Source organism: Heterodontus francisci, chromosome 3, assembly GCF_036365525.1.
Source record: "Heterodontus francisci isolate sHetFra1 chromosome 3, sHetFra1.hap1, whole genome shotgun sequence".
NCBI lineage: Eukaryota > Metazoa > Chordata > Chondrichthyes > Heterodontiformes > Heterodontidae > Heterodontus > Heterodontus francisci.
In genome coordinates this window covers 149,967,538-149,984,807 of record NC_090373.1, presented here as the reverse complement: position 1 = coordinate 149,984,807, position 17,270 = coordinate 149,967,538, and the positions used below count along the sequence as shown (strand labels likewise).

Below are 17,270 nucleotides of genomic sequence, written 5' to 3'. Positions count from 1 at the left end.
TTTGCCCTCCCAATACTTCAAATCCCTTTTTCCTATGCATGCTGTACTAAACAGCCCCTTCGTCAGACTCCCTTCCCAAGTTCTTGGAATCCTCCCCCCCAAGACAATATTTCCATTGTTCCTTAGTCTCAGAACCACAACCAATGTTTGCAAACCAAGACCTCTCTCCTCATTTCTCCCAAGCCCCAGAATCTGTTTCCCAGTGATGGCAGAAAGCACAAACAGTCCCAGCATTCACAAAGCCAACTTTCCTCCTGAATTTCCCTTATTTCTTACAGCCCCATAGAGCTCCCTCAAAATATTTGCTAAACCTTGAGACCTTATCCCAGTACTGCCAGATCCCAAGCTCTTTTTTCCAGTGTTCCCATGGGCTGGATTTTACCATAGGCGGTCGGGACTTCGCCACCAACTTTTACGTCGGTGGCGAGCCCACTTCCACCTAGCCCAGGGATCCAACCCACATTTTAAGGGTCCCCAGGCTTTAATCGTCCAAGGCGGGACTTCCACCTGCTTGAGGGAGGAGGTCCTGCCTCAGTGAGCTGCCGGCATCATCGGGCCTGCAGCTCTTAGTCCCAGCAGCGCCACCAGGAGTGGTGGACACTGCTGGGGCTTCAGCCCAACCAAGGACATGCAGGCAGGAGACCAGGTAAATTGGGCTTGCCTCGCTGGGGGTGCGGGGGTGGGGGGGGTGGGTGATCGGTTGTGGTGGTGAGGCAAGGGTAGTTGTTTGGGGGGGTGCGTCTTGGGTCCCGGGGGTGGGTTGGGAGGCAGGGGTGGCCCTCAATTGGCACCCTGTCCTCGACTGCCATGGCACCCCACCCCCCTACCCAATGCGTGGAAAGGCCGGCAGCTATCGCTGGGAGACCTTTCACATCCCCAGCATGCCCACTTTCCACGGGCAAAATACCCAAATGATTGGCCTCGGGCGGCTGGGCCATTCCCCCACCACTTGACCGCCGTAAAGTTGGCAGGAGCAGGGGGAGGCCTCCCGGAGCCTCCCGCTCAATTTTACACCACCCCCATGCCACCATCCGACCCGTCGGGGCGGCGTAAAATTCAGTGCCGTGTCTCAGAGGCACTCTCAGTGCGAAAGTAAGTGTCCCTGATAATGAAGTTAGTGTAACACCCGTTTTTATAAAATCTCTGACTCTCAATGAGCAGTCATGGAAAATCTTAGTAAAGTACACAATTTCAAGCCCTTCATCAGCTATAGCAAAACTCAAATAGCAAGAAATGCCAGTTTCTTTGGAGATTTGATGCACTTGTGCTCAAAATTATGCCTTTAAACTTCATTACGTACATCAGTGAGAGTTACGAATAAACTGTGTAGGATTGACTTTCCTCTGTTTCCTTTAGTACGATTCAGCTATATAGCTAACAGAAAGTAATAGACATAAAATGGAGATAATTCCAAAGTTCTAGAAATTATTTATGTAACATTCAGTTCAACAACATTGATTAATTCCATTACATTGAGTGACCCAACAGTCGGTAGTACAAATTAAATTTGAAATTGAAATCGAAGTTAAGGTTTCATTCCTTATTCTTTATCCGGAAAGCAAAAGGATAATGTCATTCACCCTATTAGTACACTGAAAAGTCCCAGATTTAGAAAAGTTAAAAGATAGAATTCATTCTTGCTACACAATCGTACTTTCTCTTATACTTGAGATCTCACATTACAGAAAGCTGTTTCCCTGTTTCTGGCACTGTTCTCATCATTTGCTGCATTCTGAACAGAAGACTTAAAAAAAAAAAAACCAGAAACCCATTTTCTGTTTCTACCAATGACCATCTCATTTTAAAATATATTTGTACATTGAAGGATGTTTAATTTACTTGCATAATAAATTAGCGTTTGCAGTAGTTGTGCATTTGTGTGCACTTTCAAACATGTAATGTACTGTTCCCACTGAAAAATCTAGATATATACTTGAATATGACAGTGAAACTAGAGATGCTAATTCGGAATGTTTCAGGTGAGGTTTTGAAAAGAAGTGTGAGTGAGACAAGACCATTAAGCCCATCTATGCTCTCATTGTCCATTAGTGTTTTTTTAAATTCATTCATGGGATGTGGAGTTGCTGGCTAGGCCAGCATTTATTGACCATCCCTAATTGCCTTTCAGAAGGTGGTGGTGAGCCGCCGCCTTGAACAGCTGCACTCCTTGGGGTGTAGGTATGCCCACAGTGCAGTTAGGAAGGGAGTTCCAGGATTTTGACCCAGTGACAGTGAAAGAACGGCAATATAGTTCCAAGTCAGGATGGTGTGTTGCTTGGAGGGGAACTTTCAGGTGGTGGTGTTCCCATGCATCTGCTGCCCTTGTCCTTCTAGGTGGTAGAGGCTGTGGATTTGGAAGGTACTGTCAAAGGAGCCATGGTGAGTTGCTGCAGTGCATCTTTTAGATGGTACTGCTGCCACTGCCCGTCAGTGGTGGAGGGAGTGTATGTTTGTGAATGGGCTGCCAATCAAGCAAGCTGCTTTGTCCTGGATGGTGTCAAGCTTCTTGAGTGTTGTTGGAGTTGCACCCATTCAGGTAAGTGGAGAGTATTCCATTACACTCCTGACTTGTGCCTAGTAGATGGTGAACAGGCTTTGGGGAGACTGGAAGTGAATTACTCACCTCAGAATTCCCAACTTCTGACCTGTTCTTTGAGCCACAGTATTTATGTGGCGGAACCCAAACTGAGCATCACTGAGCAGATTATTGATAAGCAAGAGCTGATGATAGCACTGTCAATGACACCTTCCATCACTTACTGATGACCGAGAGTAGACTGATGGGGCAGTAATTGGCCGGGTTGGATTTGTACTGCTTTTTGTGTACAGGGCATACCTGGGCAGTTTTCCTGCTTGACTAGGGGTGCAGCAAGTTCTGGAGCACAAGTCATCAGTACTATTGACGGAATGTTGTCAGGGCCATAGCCTTTGCAGTATCCAATGCCTTCGGTCATTTCTTGATATCATGCGGAGTGAATCGAATTGGCTGAAGATTAGCATCTGTGATGCTGGGGACTTCAGGAGGAGGCCAAGATGGATCATCCACTCGGCACTTCTGGCTGAAGATGGTTGCAAATGTCTCAGCCTTGTCTTTTGCACTAATGTGTTGGGCTGCCCCATCATTGAGGATGGGGATATTTGTGGAGCCACCTCCTCCTGTTAGTTGTTTAATTGTCCACCACCATTCAGTTTATACTTACGTCGCTCTTGGCTGACATACATTGTCCAGGCCTCGCTGCCGTAGTGCAAGGTATTGAGTACACAGGCTTGAAACACTTGGACTTTTGTGTTCCGTGTCAGTGTGCCTTTTTCATGCACCCTCTTGGCCAGTCTGGGCATAGCAGCAGACGCCTTTCCCATGCGCTTGTTCATTTCTGCATCAAGAGACAGGTTACTGGTAATGGTTGAGTCCAGGTAGGTGAACTCTTGAAGCACTTCCAGAGTGTGGTCACCAATATTGATGGATGGAGCATTTCTGACATCCTGTCCCATGATGATCCTTTTCTTGAAACTGATGGTTAGGCCAAATTCATTGCAGGCAGCCGCTAGCCTGTCGATGAGTCTCTGCAGGCACTCTTCCGTGTGGGATGTTAATGCAGCATCGTCAGCAAAGTGGAATTCCCTGATGAGGACTTTCCGTACTTTGGTCTTCACTCTAAGACAGGCAAGGTTGAACAACCTGCCATCTGATCTTGTGTAGAGGAAAATTCCTCCTTCTGAAGACTTAAATGCATGAGAGAGCAGCAGTGAGAAGAAGATCCCAAACAGTGTGGGTGCAAGAACACAGCCCTGTTTCACACCACTCAGGATAGGAAAGGGGTCTGATGAGGCACCGTTATGCTGAATTGTGCCTTTCATATTGTCATGGAACGAGGTGATGATACTTAGTAGCTTTGGTGGACATTTGATCTTTGCTAGTAGTCTGAAGAGACCACGTCTGCTGATGAGGTCAAAGGCTTTGGTGAGATCAATGAAAGCAACGTAGAGAGGCATCTGTTGTTCGCGGCATTTCTCCTGTAGCCGGCGAAGGGAGAACAGCATATCAAAAGTGAATCTCTCTGCTCGAAAGCCGCACTGTGCCTCAGGGTAAACATGCTCAGCCAGCTTCTGGAGTCTGTTTAAAACAACTCGAGCGAAGACTTTCCTTACTGTGCTGAGCAGGGAGATTCCACGGTAGTAGTTGTAGTCACCTTGGTCACCCTTGTTCTTATAGAGGGTGATGATATTGGCATTGCGCATGTCCTGTGGTACTGCTCCCTCATCACAGCACAGGCAAAGCAGTTCATGGAGTGCTGAGAGTATAGCAGGCTTGGCACACTTGATTATTTCAGGGGTAATGCTGTCCTTTCCAGGGGCTTTTCCGCTGGCTAGAAAATCGATGACGTTACTGAGTTCCAATTTTGTTGGCTGTTCGTCCAGCTCATCCATGACTGGCAGAGACTGGGCTGCATTGAGGGCAGTATCAGTGACGACATTTTCCCTGGAGTACAGTTCTAGGTAGTGCTCCATCCAGCGGTCCATTTGCTTGCTTGGGTCAATAATCATTTCCCCTGATTTAGACATGGGGGGGCCGATCTTCCTGATGGTTGGCCTAAAAGCTCTCAATGCCGTCATACGTTCCTCTGATGTTTCCGGTGTCGGAGGCCAACTGAATTCGACTGCATAGGTGTTGCCAGTAGTCGTTTGCACAGCACCTGGCTGTTCCTTGCGCGGTGCTTCTGGTGACTTTAAGTGCTATGGATGTTAACTCGCTGTGGGCTTTCTTGTAGTTCAACAGTGCAGTATGCTTGGCGGCTATGACTGGTTCCATCTCTTCAAAGTGAGATTGAAATCAGTCTGCATTCTGCTTCTCACCTTTGCCAAAGGTGGTCATTGCTGAGTCATAGATGGCGTCTCTGATGCGGGCCCACTTGGTCTCTGCATCCCCTGCAGGAGTGTTTTGAAGGGCTTTTTCAAGTGAATTAAGAAACTTTTGTGACAGCTGTGGGTAAGAAATTCTGGTAGTGTCGATGCGCGGGCAGCCATTCTGCTTTGAGTGATGTAACTTCTTTGGTTTGAGTCTAACTTTGCTGCACACCAGGGAGTGGTCGGTGTTGCAGTCCGCACTGTGGAAGCTGCGTGTGATTTGTACACTGTTTTTAGAGGCTCGCCTTGTGACAATGAGGTCCAGCTGGTGCCAACGACGTGATCTTGGGTGTCCCAATGAAACCTGGTGACAGGGTTTAGTTTGAAAGAACGAGTTGGTGATGCAGAGGTTGTGGTAGGTACACAACTCCAGCAGTCTCTGTCCATTCTCATTCATCCTTCCAACGCCATAGCGCCTGAGGCAGGAGGGCCATGAGTCATGGTCAGCCCCAACCCTGGCATTAAAGTCCCCCAGAAGGAACAAATGCTCGGTACTAAGAATGCTACTCATGATATTATGGAGTTCCTCGTAGAACTGATCTTTAACTTCAGGTGGGGAGCAGTGTTGGAGCATAGATGCTGAGTAGGTGTACTGGACCAGAGGCGGTGAGCAGTCGGATGGACAGTATGCATTCCGAGCCATTTGTAAGTGGCTCTATCATGCTGAGCAAAGAGTTTCTGATGGCAAAGCCCACTCCATGCTGTCTTGGTTCTTCTGGATCCCTACCCTGCCAGTAGAAGGTGTAGTCTTGTTCCCTTAGTGATCCGCTCACAGGGAGGCGTGTCTCCTGAAGTGCTGCAATGTCCACATTGAGTCTGCTGATGGTGCAAGGATGGTGAGGTGGTGATGGGTTGGTTCAGGTGCATGCAGGGTTTTAACTCCCCTAAAAATTATGTTGGGTCAGGACCCCGACATCATCCCACCCACTACTGGGTTTGACCTCAGAGGTTTGCAACTGATTGGGGAACCCCCCTTGGATCTGTGGCTAAGTAATTGTCATATGCAAATAGGTAATTAACTCATCTTTTAACCCAACATTCTGGCTTTTAACAGCTAGTGTACATATTTCCCGAGCTATCTGCAACTCACTAGGGTCAACCAGGTGAGAGCATAGGGAGTTCTTCTTCAATAAAACTGACAGGCTGGGAAGCCTTTGAACAGTGAAACTGAAGAGCTCCAGCCCTGCCTAGATGAGAGAGCTTTTACTGCTTGGCAGTGGATTTCTAACCCCTTAGAAGTAATTTCACCTATCTTGGACTTCACTCACCTTGATCTGCACTTCTCTGCTGTCAACCATCAGTGCACCAGGAGCAGCTTATGCAGCTCTACCTAGCACCTCTGATGAGGAACGAGGAGAACCACCAACAGCACTGCCAGCTGCCTTCTCCTCAACCACATGCCGCTCCACAGGGCAGTGGGGATGGACACAGAGATTCAGCACCTAGGAGGCAAGACCGCCAAAGACGGCCTATAGCAGAGGATCAGCTCTCTGTTATGTGTGTGCACCACTGCCTCAGAAGGCTCAGATTTTTATACCAGACCATGGCTGACATCTGCAGCCTCCTGGAATAAGACCTCCTTCCCAGTGGACCAGGTGGGCTTGCATTGCCAATGGCTACCACTGGACGATCACCCGTCTGCCTGTGGCTGGAGGTCTGCAATGTCTTCTCCAGCAAGGAGAGAGTTCTGAGTGTTCGAAATGGATTGTGTGGATAGGATGGAAGGACAATATTCATGGAAGGTCACTTTGAGGCATGGGTGTGAGATGGCACAAAGGTGAGGGTGAGTGAGTGTTGGTTGTCCAGATGAGGATGTGAGGAGGTACCTAGCGAGAGGAATGAGTGCAGCTGCAAGGTTTGTTGTCCTGAGGAGTATTGTGCAGGGGAATGCTGGAAAAGTCACAGTATGGGCTTGGCACCTGAAAGGGTCATGCCACTCACCTTTCCCACCCTCCTGAGGTCCTGGATCCTCTTGGTGTACTGTCTCCAGGTTGGAGGGTCTACATACTTGCTGCTGACTTTCTCGGCCACTTCTATCCATACCTGCTTAGTTGGAGAGACTGGCCTCTTTCTCCCATTTTTGGAAAAGATAAGCTCATTCCAGTTCCTCAGATTCCACAGCAGGACCTCCAGGTAAGAGTGAGGGATCCAGGGGGGCAGCCTTCACAGGTCTTCTCGTATTTCTGGAGCCCAGAGGAATCCATATGTAGTTCAGACATTCTGATCCATGCCTCTATCCATTTAATCAGAAATCCTTTGACAGATTCGGCACATCACACCCCCTCCACCCACCCCCCCCCCCCCCCCCCCCGCACCCCCTTCCTTTCTGGTCGGGATACCCGAAAATGGGATGCTAATGTAGTGGCTGAATCGAGCTCCATTCTAGAACTTAAGCACTTACTGTAAGTCCAACAGTTAAATGTAAGACTCAGAGAGTGCTGCATTGTCAGAGATGCCATCTCTTGGGTGTGATTCTAAATCAAGTTCTGTATGCCTGTTCACGTGTTCATGAAAGATCCCGTAGCACTATTTGAAGAAAATGAGTGAGTTTTCCTGGTGTCCTGATCAACATTCATTCCTCCCTTGTGGAATCTGGCTATATGCCAATAGACTGCTGTTTGTCTTCATAAGATTGGTGACTACACGTCAAAAAATAATTCATTGGCTGTGAAGCACATTAGGAGGTCCTAAAGATGTAGAAGGCGTTTGATTCAAATTCTGTTTCTTCTATTTTTATGATCTTAGCAAGTTTTTTTGTATAAATGTCGACCACTGTAGATGATGTCAATGATTTGTCTATATTTCACCATGTACCTAGAGTAAGCTTTCTTTGCGCATTGAATTTTTCTTCAGGTGGTACCTTCAGGAATGTTCTGAAATAACTTCACTTCAACACTGAATGGAAAAAGAAAACACAGATGAAACCGAACAAAAACAGAGCGGAGTAGTTGCCTTGACATCAAGTGAGCACTTGACCCAAGATACTGAGCAAAACTGAAGTGAATAAGGCTTAAAGGGAACCCCTTCTAGTGGCTGGAGTCATACCTCACAAAGGAAGATGGCTGCGGTTATCAGAAGCTAATCATCACAGCCCCAGGATATTGCTACGTGAGGTCCTCGGAACTGTCTTGGCCTAACCAATTTCAACAGCATGAATAATGACCTTCCCTGCATCATCCCTTTCCTGTGACCTGTACCACTGAGAAGGAAGAGCAGCAATGCCATGGGATCACCAACACCTCAGACTCACACATCATTCTGACTTGGACATATATCACCATTTCCTTGTCATCACAGTCAATATCCTGGAACCTGGAACTCCCTAACTAACATAATTGTGGGCATGCCAAGGCTTCAAGGACTGTAACAGTTCAAGAGGAAGTTCATCACCATCTTCTCAGGGCAATTAGGGATGGGCAGTAATGTTTGTCTCACCAACATTGAGAATAAATAAAAATTGTCATCCAAATATTATCCAAAATTTATGTTACTTGCCCTTTCAGTCCACACTGGGAGGCAACTACTTGAAAATGTCTACAACTATCATTTTGAAATTGAACAATGCAGAATGGGCACCTCTTTTACCTAATCTTGACTTAATGTCGATGGCAGGCCAGTCTATATAGATTGGAATTGTGTGTTTGCAAAAATCTTGCATCAAATGGTAAATTCAGAAACTGGGATGCAATTGCAGTTCATTCCATTTGGTTGCAGATTCCTGGCTGGTCATATTGTGCTGTCTCAATATCAAATTCAGTGTCAGTAAATGTAAGATTAATCGTGTGGCTTTTTAAAAAAAAAAGTTATTATACTATGAATGGAAGTAAGCTTCTTGGTGTTGTGAAAGAGCAAGAGGATTGGGGTACAGAATCACAGCATTTAAGAAATCACCTCAGAGAATTCCAAAGATTCACAACCCTCTCAGTCAAGAAATTTCTCCTCATCTCTGTCCTAAGTGGCTTTCCCCTTAGTTTGAAATTGTGTACCCGGTTCTAGATTCCCCAACCAGGAGAAACATCTTACCTTCTTCGAAACTCAAGAGAATACAGGTCTAATTTTCCCAATCTCTCTTCATAGGACAGTCCCACCATCCCGGGATCAAGTCTGGTGAACCTTCGTTGCACTCCTTCTATGGCAATAATATCCTTCCTAAGGTAAGGGGACCAAAACTGCACACAGTACTCCAGGTGCGGTCTAACCAAGGTTCTATTCAATTGAAGCAAGACTTCACTACCATTCAGATAGGCCAATATATGTAGGATAACATTTACTTGGTCGATTTTTTTTCAGTTGAATAATCAAGACTAAATCACAACAAAATACTGAACAATGCAGTATGTAAAAGCAATAAAACTATAATAATTCCACAAGGAATTACCATACCCTTTTTTTGAACCTACTACTCAGCATCTGACAAGTTCTATATTTGTTTCATGGAATGTATCATGCAAATCCCACTTCATCCATTGAATTCATATTCCCCTTGCTGAATCAGAACTGTGATTTATGCCATGGACTGATTTTCATGTTTATCACCATTTTCTAGATGTAAATACACTGATTTTAGAGACTTTATACATTGTGAGGTAAGGTATCAAGCCTGTATGTGTTTGCTTCCTCCAAGCATTTCCTTTAATGGCTCAGCAATATGCATTAACATTTAAAATAAGCAGTTCCAGCAAGAGGGGGGAAAAGAGACTGAGGGTGGGGGGGGGGGGGTGCAGAGAGAGGGGGGAGACAGAGAGATAGAAAGAGGGGGGTCAGAGAGAGAGAGGACAAGAGGGGAATGGTGGGGGGAGTTCAGAGAGGAAGAGAGAGAAGGGGTTCAGAGAGAGGAAGAGTGAGGGACAGAGAGAGAGGGGGTGGGCAGAGAGCGAAAGAGGGATAGGAACAGAAAGGGGGGAAACAACACAGCGATGGAGGGAACACAGAGAGAGAGAGTGATCAAGATCACTCCTGACAGATGGGCATCTATCCGCCTCGCTACAAGTATGCAGGCAGACGTTGACTACTTGTGCAAGCAAAAGAATGCCAGGTATCTCACTAATTAAGTGCCCAACATAGTGATGAGAAAGTAAGTAAATAAATGAATCTTCTCATTTAAAGCTTCACAAAAATTCTCATTTGTTGTTTTGATTAATTGTAAGATAAATTTTTAATGCCTTTATCTTTGTGAAATTGTCTCACGGGCCCCCTATGTAAGACAGAAGTTGTAATGTGCCCCCCCCCACCCCCCACCACCAACACAAAAAGTTGGACAACCCTGTTCTAGCACCTCCTGTACTGCAGAGAAAACCTTGGGCTAAGATTTCCTTTCAGGTATTCCAGTTCTGGTGCGGCAGGTTTGCCAAAGAAAAGTGCAGCAGAAAGCCCATTTTCATGCATAAATGGGGTTTCTGCCCCACTTCCAGTGTAGTTGGAGTGGCAGAACAGGAGCAATTCCAATAAAATTCCTTGCCCTGTACTCCAACTGTACCTTTACATCCAGTTTCTCAAATTTCTGTAAAGATTTATTTAACCATAAATAAAGATAGAATATATGACTTTAAAATCACGACCGAATTACCTCTGCATGCCCTGCTCCAATTATCCCTGGTCCTTTAACTGTGTTTCACCTGAAGACTCCCTGTGTGTAAACATTGACTAGTTAGATATATATTTTCATATTGTAGCGGGTGTTTTATCATTTTTAAAGTGCCGTCTGTAACTTCTAGGACATCTGTCTCCTTATAGGGAAGGTAAGAAATAGAGAAAACTATATTATCCATTTCAAAGGGAGTATTCTGAACTCTATTTATGTGAATTGATTCACAAGGTGACAAGTCAACCAACAGTAGAAATAATCAAAAATAAAACAACTTGCATTTTTGTAGCGCCGTTAAGGTAGACAAGGTCCCAAAGCACTTCACAGAAGCGTAATTAGACAAAGAAACCAAAGAAGGCAATATTAACAAGGATGACAAGGCGTAATCAAAGAGAGACTTAAATAAGGAGAAGGGAAGTGGAGAGGCCGAGAGATTTAAGGAGCAAATTCCAAGGCGTACATGTCAGACAGTAGAAAGCATAAGCACTATATGATAGGCGAAGGGAGTGGGGATTCAAAAAAGTTGGAGAAATGCAGAGATCTCGGGGGATTGTAAGGCCAGAGAAGATTACAGACATTGGCAGGGGTGAGACTATGAAATGTTTTAAACACAAGGGTGAGAATTTTATACTTGTGGTAATGGAGCACCAAGAGCCAATGAAAAGTAGCGGGTCCTGGATGAGCAAAAAAGGAAATTGGCAACAAAGTTTTGAATGAGCGGAAGTCTATGGAGGGTGGAGAATGGGAGGCTTGCTAGGAGAACATTGAAATAGTCAATTCTGGAGGTCACAAAGCAACAGATTAGCTGAGGCAGGTGATGCGTTCTAATGAATGTTTCCAGGATTTTCTGCAGTACTTTTTCCCCCAGTGCTTCACAGTAGGTTAAGCAGGTTTTAAACCAGATTAATTTCAAAATGGGATTTGCTTGTTGCTAGTCCAGTACCATAACTACTACACTGCCGCATCTAACCTCTAACTCTTTCGTCAATCACCTTAAATCTGTATCCTCGGGTTATCAACCCTTCTGCCAGTGGAAACACTTTCTTCTTATTTACTCCATCAAAAGCCCTCATAATTTTGAACACCTCTTAGATCTTCCCTTAACCTCTCTTCTCTAAGGAGAACAATCCAAACTTCTCTAGTTTTTCCACGTAACTGAAGTCCCTCATCCCTGGTACCATTCCAGCAAATTTCCTCTGCACCCTCTCTGAGGTCTTAAAATCCTTTCTAAATTATGGTCCCCAAAATTAGATGCAATACTCCAGCTGAGGAATAACCAGTGATTTATAAAGGTTTAGCATAACTTCCATGTTTTTGTAAACTATACCTCTATTTATAAAGCCAAAGAATGTGCATGCTTTTCTAAAAGCCTTCTCAACTTGTCCTGCCATCTTAAAATATTTCTGTGAGTACACCCTCAGGTCAGTATGTTCCTGCATTCCCTTTAAAATTGGAGCATTTGGTTTATATTGCCTCAACAGCAACAACTTACATTTATATATCACCTTTAATGTAGTAAAACATCTCAAGTTGCTTCACAGGAGTGTTAACAAATCGAGTTTGACAATGAGCCACAGATGACCAAAGAGGTAGATTTTCAAAAGCATTTTAAAGGAGAGACAGAGAGGCAGAGATGTTTAGGGAGGGAATTTCAGAGTTTAAGGCCTAGGCATCTGAAGGCACAGCTGCACGAAGAAAGTCAGAGATGCAGAAGGGGCCAGAATTGAAGGAACACAGAGATCTCTGAAAGTGCAACTTTCTCTGCATTAAATTTCATCTGCCATTTTTCTGCTCATTTCTGCAGTCTGTCCAAACCCCCCTGTCTTACTATTCTCCTTACTTTTTACAACATTTCTAAGTTTCATGTCATCTGCAAACTTTGAAATGATTCCACATATCACAAACAGCAGTGGTCCTAATTCTGATGGCTAGGGGATACCACTGTACACTTCTCTCCAGTTTGAAAAACAACTGTCCCTTAGCCAATTTCAAATCCACACTGCCACAGCCCTTTTAATCCGCTTTAATCAATTTTGTTAGCATGTCTATTATGTGGTACGTTATCAAACGCCTTTTGAAAGTTCAGACACAACGGCATCAACTGCACAACCTCATCAAACCAGACCATTACTTCATCAAGGAACTCGATCAAGTTCATAGTGTAAACCCTCTGGTATCTAGGAAAGGCATAGGCCACCAATTTTGGATCAGTCAAGAGTTATGGAGGAGAGATCCATTTTGGTTCTTGTGTACATGCCAATGATGAAAGTGTTCCAGATTACTTCAAGGAGAACGTCATATTTTCATTCACGGGGAATAAAGGTTAGCTTGTGGGTGCAAGTTTTTTTGCATTGGATATGAGAAAAAAATATCTGGAACGAGCTCAAATTGTAAAACCATATTTATAAGGTTTGTTCCTTATGGGAAACAAACTACTAAATATGCCTGACTTTCAAAATGACTGTTGGCTGTATGATAGAAATTCTGAGTGGCTGTGTTATAAGGTCCACTTCATCAACCTATTAAAGAAAAATTGTGCTCAAGAGATTTGAAGTAAAGAAAGAGAACAAAGCAGAACTTAATCATTCAAATTTACACGGTGATGCAAATTATCTGTTGGTTCCAGTGTGCTTTTTGACACTGAAATATTGCATTTTTCAGCACCTGATAGGTTGCAGTAGCTACAAATTTTGCTTTGCTTCTCAATACACAATTTTCCCTGCAGAACTGCTTTCCCCTTCTATTCACTATTCCCATTGCTTGTGAAAGCCTGTCAGTAGCAGCAGCAATCTAAATGCAGTTAAATCTCCCATTGGTTTTGGCTTATTCTGAGAAAAGCATTATTTTTAGCCAGGCTTAAAAGAGGTAAAGTGCCTGTTGAGATATTGGTGATTGTTTTATGAGTTTCCTGCATACTATCTACATACTTTATCACACTCTTATTTTACCATGAATTGTGTTTCATTTAGGCCCCAGTTTTGACTTTGGGGATGCAGTAGGTACTAGCCAGTGATTCAGCTTGATTTAAGATTACCACATGTTACTTTTGTTCATTCATTTTATACCAGCTTACCTTTTTTCTAGTATTTGGTTTTCCTGAATATTATTGAATGTGTCTCTCTCTCTCTGTATATAACTTATCTTAGCTATTGCCTTCATTGATGTGATCAATATGCACTAAGATAAAATAGCATTAGAAGTACATTGCAAGGTAAAACAAAGAAAATTATCATTACTATCTGACCTTCTATCATGTTGCACATGGGTAGCCTGAGATCTAAGGCATGCTTAGTGCAGGACTACTCTAATCAGAGATCAGGGGGTGATGCACTGTGGAGCCCCAGGGCATTGCTGCAGGAGTTCCTCAAGGTAGTGTCCTAGGCCCAACCATCTTCATTTGCTTCATTAATGACCTTCCCTCCATCATAAGGTCAGAAGTGGGGATGTTTGTTGATGATCGCACGATGTTCAGTACCATTTGCAACTCCTCAGATAATGAAGCAGCCCATGTCCAGATGCAGCAAGACCTGGACAACATCCAGGCTTGGGCTGATAAGTGGATAATAACATTCACACCACACAAGCGCCGGGCAATGACCATCTCAAACAAGAGAAAGTCTAACCATCTCCCCTTTACGTTCAATGACATTACCATCGCTAAATCCCCCACTATCAACATCCTGGGGGTTACCATAGACCAGAAACTGAGCTGTACCAGCTACATAAATACTGTGGCTACAAGAGCAGGTCATTGGCTGGGAATTCTACACTGAATAACTCACTACCTGACTCCCCAGTGCTGGTCCACCATCTACAAGGCACAAGTCAGGAGCGTGATGGAATATTCTCCACTTGCCTGGATCGGTGCAGTTCAAATAACATTGAAGAAACTCTACACCATCCAGCACAAAGCAGCGCGCATGGTTGGCACCCCATCCACCACCTTCATTCACTGCCTTCACCACCGACGCACAGTGGTAGCAGTGTATACCATCTACAAGATGTACTGCAGCTACTCACCAAGGCTCCTTCGAAAGCACCTTCCAAACCCGTGACCTTTACCACTTAGAAGGACAAGGGCAGCAGATGCATAGGAACATCACCACCTCCAAGTCCCACACCATTCTGACTTGGAACAATATCACCGTTCCTTCACTGTCACTGAGTAAAAATCCTGGAACTTCCTAACAGCACTGTGGGTGTACCTACACCCCATGGACTGCAGCGGTTCAAAAAGGCTGCTCACCACCACCTTCTCAAGGGCAATAAGGGATGGTCAATAAATGCTGGCCTAGCCAGCACCGCCCACATCCCACAAACGAATAACAAAAACCTGTCCAGTACTGTATTTGACTGAGGGGGAAAAAGAAGTGACCATCAACAAAACATTAGCTTTTCTGTTCACTCTATCAACAACGTCTTGTACTTTGACAAGCAATGCAGTGCAATCTCCTGCTGTTGTTGCTAGGGACAGGAGGTGAATATGTTGATCCTGATGGCTAATCCATTATTCTCCTATTCAATGCATCTGTGAACATAAAATTGGCTGATACTATAGAGTTCTTACTGAAGCTCTTTCCAAGCTATCTTAACTGCCATTGGCAGTGCCATCCTCTTTGTGGTTTCTTTGAAGGAGATAGCACTGCTCTGTAGCAGTCTTTCTGCAGAATGTGAGCTTACAAAAGTAGTTCTCCTGCATGAAGGGGAGCACTGAAAGCAATCTTCATTGCTTGCAACGGAATGGTAGCAAATAGAAATAAGAAATTCGGCTTTAAGGATTCATCTTCTGGCAGCCATGTGGTGGTCAACCTTTAGCACCCATTTGTAATGCATGGGGATTGTAAGAATTCAGTAATATCAAGTGATCAAGGGATAATTGAATTCTTATTTTCCATTAGAAGTCTATGGGTAGCCTTCCCAGCACAGTTGAATTTCTGGGAGAGAGGTGGCAGACCTACAAAAAGAACAAAAAATTTCTGAGAGGTTTATCACTGAGATACACTCGGGGGCTTAATGCCTGTATCAGGCAGACACCATAGTGGTTTCATAGCTAACTATGCCGATATACTGGTACCTATACCTCTTCTGTTGACTGGGTTTCTCCCTGAAATTATCCCCTCCACCCATTTTATGCTCATAAATTGAGTGCAACAAGGTCCAGTTTCTAGCTCTTTCGATTTAACTACCATACACAAAGAGTGGTGAACTTGTCGATTGGACTGACCAGTGAAAGCAGACACTATGGAACATTTTACAGGATAATTGGATAGATATTTGAGGGAACAGGCGGATGAGAGGTATTAATTTTCAGGACCAGCTAAATTGAATGCAATCTCTTTTCTTTTTGGCTTCTGCGCTTACCTATATTTTTTATTTTTGCAGTCCCTTCAGCTACAGCAGATCAGATCAGATTAGAATTCAAAATAAAGTTCTCATATTGTATGCAAGGGATGGTACCACTGGTAGGTAGCCAGGTCAGGATGTGTAGAAAGCACACAGCCACTGGAAAGGAGGTGAGCTCCTAAATTCAGTTTTTCAGGTCCCAGATGCACAACTCTCACAATGAAAGCATTTACAAACATACTAAAAGGACAGGATAACAGCAAGTGGTCTGTCAAACCTGTCTTAATCCGGACACAGTGCAGCCTCTGTACACCATCAACCCACCAATGTCCTGGCAGAGGTAGTGAACCTTAACAAAAACATAAAACCATAGGATAATTTAGGGGGGGAAAACTATGGCAAATATCCTTTGTGACCCCCTTGATTAATTTAAACAAGCTCCAGGTGACTGCAGTAATTCAGATCAATAAACATCACTACCCCTGTCCGCCTTTTATAACTTGGGAGACCCTCCACTCTTGACCGCATCCTGCTTCTTTTCAAGGGGGTATAGTGTTTTTATACTTACCATATGTTTTGATAATTTGCTCCAGAGGTCGACGATTCTCCCTGAAAAGAAATGGCTTCTAAGCCGCTCTTTGCTTTTGTATTTTAAACTCATGCCCTTAGTTTCCCCATTCCTACCTAGTTCAAATAACCTGAGCGAAATGTATTCATATAAAAGAAATATCGTTTCAAGGAGTTAACAAACGTGCAAGTTCCAAAAGGTATTCAGTACTCAAAGGGTTAATCTGCGCCGTTTAGTGATGCGTGTCAGCTGCAAAGTACTAGCTTTGGCTCTGTTTTTTAATTCATTATCATTTTAAAAACTTCAATCAGATTTCCTCGAAATCTACACATCTCCAATTTGAGAAAGGAAGTTTCCTGGCTGTATCCTCACAGCTAAGACCCCCTGTGACCAAGTATAATTCTGGTTGCTCTCTTCTCGACCTTCTCCCGCGTATTTTTTATATTCCGACGTTTTGCACTCGGACAGATTTTTACTTGGGAATCCGATAATCGGAATGAATTTAAACATTTGGCGTTATAGTTAACGTTAACTATTATAATACGTTAATCAATATTAACGTACTATCTAACATAGTATGGGAGCCTTAAAATTAGATACTGATTATACTTGGGCTGCGGTCACTATCTGAAACTTTTAATTGGATTGCTGTTTTCGGATTTAGTGAGTAATATCTATTATCCTCTATTAACGCTGTTGACAAGGAGATTACCGGCCAAGCTTTAACCACAAACACCGGGTTTGCCAAAATAATGCGTTCACTCCACTTAAAAAACTCCGACTGATTTACAAGTCCAACACATAGCTGATAATTACATTATGTAAATCGCAATTTTAATTTAAATATAGAATTTCAGTTTGCATCCACAC

The 17,270-nt window shown here is 44.0% G+C and overlaps 1 protein-coding gene across 1 annotated transcript in view; it reads left to right on the top strand.

The window, feature by feature from the left end:
• The window catches only part of sim1a (SIM bHLH transcription factor 1a), a 106,377-nt gene that overhangs the window by 1,451 nt on the left and 87,656 nt on the right, over window positions 1-17,270 (top strand). The window contains exon 2 of the mRNA XM_068026918.1: window positions 8,983-9,059. The gene's annotated coding sequence lies outside the window, so the exon portion shown is untranslated. The remainder of the gene's footprint in view (window positions 1-8,982; window positions 9,060-17,270) is intronic.